This window comes from Taudactylus pleione, unplaced genomic scaffold (genome assembly GCF_031769625.1).
Source record: "Taudactylus pleione unplaced genomic scaffold, aTauple2 ptg000174l, whole genome shotgun sequence".
Lineage (NCBI taxonomy): Eukaryota > Metazoa > Chordata > Amphibia > Anura > Myobatrachidae > Taudactylus > Taudactylus pleione.
Window position 1 is genome coordinate 5,381,717 of NW_028284576.1, and position 4,978 is coordinate 5,386,694.

The window sequence follows — 4,978 nt, forward strand, 5'->3', positions numbered from 1 at the left end:
GTCTCTGTGGCGCAATTGGTTAGCGCATTTGGCTATTAACTGAAAGATTGGTGGTTCAAGCCCACCCAAGGACGTGTTTAGTATTTGTTATTCTGTGGCAGGCGGATTCTGTATTTGACAAAATATACCAGGCATTTGTCTTCATTTTACCTCAATACACAAACTTACATGGAAATTAACAGCTATGACTTTACTAACTCTACATCCACGGCTTTCCAGCTAGTGTTAGATAATACTAGAAAGAACTTTACAAATTGAAAACAAGTGATCAGTCCAAGAAGATATAGAGAATAAGCTAAAAATTCACAGTGACTTTTAGCCAGAAGAATAAGAAAAATGTATTAATATATACCAGATACTGGGATCCACTGGGTTAATTCTGAGAAGTTGATTCAATTATTTACAAAGGGGATAAGTTAACCTTGCAACAGTATAGTAACACCAGTTACAGCAGATGAAATTGGACCCCTAGCAACCCAATATCAATTTTATATGCAGCATTATGGGGCTACAGCAAATTGCTGCAAGTTTGGAGCTACCATAAGTGTGGCTTATAGTCAGTTACTCACAGGAAATGTGATGTATCAGCTCTTTGAATCATCCCCAAATTGTTTGCATGTAATTTTCAAGACAATTATATGTAACTCAGCATTCCTCTGGGGCATCAGAAGAAAATGAAAACAGTGAAGAATTTTGGTCAGGAATGTTATTCTTCACTTGATATATTGCAGCAAATTTTGGTTCCAAAATCTTATGTGGAGAATGCGGGCATCGATTCCGTTACCTCTCGCATGCTAAGCGAGTGCTCCACCATTTGAGCTAATTCCCCTTTGATGTTAAAACCATTTACACCACTCACACCAAGAGGACTGGATTACATTTAGAGATAACATCTCAAAAACATCCATTAGCCTCAAGTTTAGTGAAATCCCATTATCGTTGGCATTTAGTACCTTAATGATTTCATAAAATGTTTCCTTCTTTATCACCATTGTGTTGGAGACTTTGTGCGGCTGAGGAAACTGTCCCACATCTGGTGGCACTGTCCCAACTTACTTCCAATGAGGACAGAGATACATTGTCTTGCTTTCCTTCTCATAGGAATTTTAATGCCAAGCTCCCTGTCATATTCCCTTTTATCTCATTATATTTCTGATATTCCTAAGTATACCCACAAATTTATAAGACATATTTTGAGTGCTACCAAATGCCTTATAGCTTTTTATTGAAAAAACTCAGTTCCACCAGTCTCTATCTTTATTGTAAATACAATTTGGCACATCTATCATTGTGAATACATCACCAGAATTTTTCATAACACTGCAAATAAGTTCTCATATACTTGGATCCTTGGACTAACTGAAATCCCCCTATTTCAACCCTTTTATAACTGGTTTGATTCGCCCCCATCATGACTAAGATATTTTGACACCCTGACAAAATTCTCAATTCACAGGGTATAATCCTGTTATTTCTTACTTTGCACAAGTTCATATTATAGTGTCCATTTGTAAGAAATAATCCAAGAAAGAAACTTTTAAGTAGTTTAAGTTCAGTTCTGCTGGTTCATCTTGCCTTACTGATAATATCCATTAGAAAGCAGTTTCACGTGTCTCTGTGGCGCAATTGGTTAGTGTGTTCGGCTGTTAACCGAAAGGTTGGTGGTTCAAGCCCATCCAAGGATGTGTTTAGTATTTGTTATTCTGTGGCAGGAGGATTCTGTATTTGACAAAATTTACCAGGCATTTGTCTTCATTTTACCTCAATACACAAACTTACATGGAAATTAACAGCTATGACTTTACTAACTCTACATCCATGGCTTTCCAGCTAGTGTTAGATAATACTAGAAAGAACTTTACAAATTGAAAACAAGTGATCAGTCCTAAGAAGATATAGAGAATAAGCTAAAAATTCACAGTGACTTTTAGCCAGAAGAATAAGAAAAATGTATTAATATATACCAGATACTGGGATCGACTGGGTTAATTCTGAGAAGTTGATTCAATTATTTACAAAGGGGATAAGTTAACCTTGCAACAGTATAGTAACACCAGTTACAGCAGATGAAATTGGACCCCTAGCAACCCAATATCATTTTGTATGCAGAATTATGGGGCTACAGCAAATTGCTGCAAGTTTGGAGCTACCATAAGTGTGGCTTATAGTCAGTTACTCACAGGAAATGTGATGTATCAGCTCTTTGAATCATCCCCAAATTGTTTGCATATAATTTTCAAGACAACTATATGTAACTCAGCATTCCTCTGGGGCATCAGAAGAAAATGAAAACAGTGAAGAATTTTGGTCAGGAATGTTATTCTTCACTTGATATATTGCAGCAAATTTTGGTTCCAAAATCTTATGTGGAGAATGCGGGCATCGATTCCGTTACCTCTCGCATGCTAAGCGAGTGCTCCACCATTTGAGCTAATTCCCCTTTGATGTTAAAACCTTTTACACCACTCACACCAAGAGGACTGGATTACATTTAGAGATAACATCTCAAAAACATCCATTAGCCTCAAGTTTAGTGAAATCCCATTATCGTTGGCATTTAGTACCTTAATGATTTCATAAAATGTTTCCTTCTTTATCACCATTGTGTTGGAGACTTTGTGCGGCTGAGGAAACTGTCCCACATCTGGTGGCACTGTCCCAACTTACTTCCAATGAGGACAGAGATACATTGTCTTGCTTTCCTTCTCATAGGAATTTTAATGCCAAGCTCCCTGTCATATTCCCTTTTATCTCATTATATTTCTGATATTCCTAAGTATACCCACAAATTTATAAGACATATTTTGAGTGCTACCAAATGCCTTATAGCTTTTTATTGAAAAAACTCAGTTCCACCAGTCTCTATCTTTATTGTAAATACAATTTGGCACATCTATCATTGTGAATACATCACCAGAATTTTTCATAACACTGCAAATAAGTTCTCATATACTTGGATCCTTGGACTAACTGAAATCCCCCTATTTCAACCCTTTTATAACTGGTTTGATTCGCCCCCATCATGACTAAGATATTTTGACACCCTGACAAAATTCTCAATTCACAGGGTATAATCCTGTTATTTCTTACTTTGCACAAGTTCATATTATAGTGTCCATTTGTAAGAAATGATCCAAAAAAGAAACTTTTAAGTAGTTTAAGTTCAGTTCTGCTGGTTCATCTTGCCTTACTGATAATATCCATTAGAAAGCACTTTCATGTGTCTCTGTGGCGCAATTGGTTAGTGCGTTCGGTTGTTAACCGAAAGGTTGGTGGTTCAAGCCCACCCAAGGATGTGTTTAGTATTTGTTATTCTGTGGCAGGAGGATTCTGTATTTGACAAAATTTACCAGGCATTTGTCTTCATTTTACCTCAATACACAAACTTACATGGAAATTAACTGCTATGACTTTACTAACTCTACATCCATGGCTTTCCAGCTAGTGTTAGATAATACTAGAAAGAACTTTACAAATTGAAAACAAGTGATCAGTCCTAAGAAGATATAGAGAATAAGCTAAAAATTCACAGTGACTTTTAGCCAGAAGAATAAGAAAAATGTATTAATATATACCAGATACTGGGATCCACTGGGTTAATTCTGAGAAGTTGATTAAATTATTTACAAAGGGGATAAGTTAACCTTGCAACAGTATAGTAACACCAGTTACAGCAGATGAAATTGGACCCCTAGCAACCCAAAATCAATTTTTTATGCAGCATTATGGGGCTACAACAAATTGCTGCAAGTTTGGAGCTACCATAAGTGTGGCTTATAGTCAGTTACTCTCAGGAAATGTGATGTATCAGCTCTTTGAATCATCCCCAAATTGTTTGCATGTAATTTTCAAGACAACTATATGTAACTCAGCATTCCTCTGGGGCATCAGAAGAAAATGAAAACAGTGAAGAATTTAGGTCAGGAATGTTATTCTTCACTTGATATATTGCAGCAAATTTTGTTTCCAAAATCTTATGTGGAGAATGCGGGCACCGATCCCGTTACCTCTCGCATGTTAAGCGAGTGCTCCACCATTTGAGCTAATTCCCCTTTGATGTTAAAACCATTTACACCACTCACACCAAGAGGACTGGATTACATTTAGAGATAACATCTCAAAAACATCCATTAGCCTCAAGTTTAGTGAAATCCCATTATCTTTGGCATTTAGTACCTTAATGATTTCATAAAATGTTCCTTCTTTATCACCATTGTGTTGGAGACTTTGTGCGGCTGAGGAAACTGTCCCACATCTGGTGGCACTGTCCCAACTTACTTCCAATGAGGACAGAGATACATTGTCTTGCTTTCCTTCTCATAGGAATTTTAATGCCAAGCTCCCTGTCATATTCCCTTTTATCTCATTATATTTCTGATATTCCTAAGTATACCCACAAATTTATAAGACATATTTTGAGTGCTACCAAATGCCTTATAGCTTTTTATTGAAAAAACTCAGTTCCACCAGTCTCTATCTTTATTGTAAATACAATTTGGCACATCTATCATTGTGAATACATCACCAGAATTTTTCATAACACTGCAAATAAGTTCTCATATACTTGGATCCTTGGACTAACTGAAATCCCCCTATTTCAACCCTTTTATAACTGGTTTGATTCACCCCCATCATGACTAAGATATTTTGACACCCTGACAAAATTCTCAATTCACAGGGTATAATCCTGTTATTTCTTACTTTGCACAAGTTCATATTATAGTGTCCATTTGTAAGAAATGATCCAAGAAAGAAACTTTTAAGTAGTTTAAGTTCAGTTCTGCTGGTTCATCTTGCCTTACTGATAATATCCATTAAAAAGCACTTTCACGTGTCTCTGTGGCGCAATTGGTTAGTGCGTTCGGCTGTTAACCGAAAGGTTGGTGGTTCTAGCCCACCCAAGGATGTGTTTAGTATTTGTTATTCTGTGGCAGGAGGATTCTGTATTTGACAAAATTTACCAGGCATTTGTCTTCAT

The 4,978-nt window shown here is 36.6% G+C and overlaps 1 non-coding gene across 1 annotated transcript; it reads left to right on the plus strand.

Annotated features, from left to right (window-relative positions):
• On the plus strand, positions 1-74 carry TRNAN-AUU (transfer RNA asparagine (anticodon AUU)). The gene has a single exon. It is a non-coding gene; the product is annotated as a tRNA-Asn (tRNA).
• Positions 75-4,978: the final 4,904 nt, after the last annotated feature.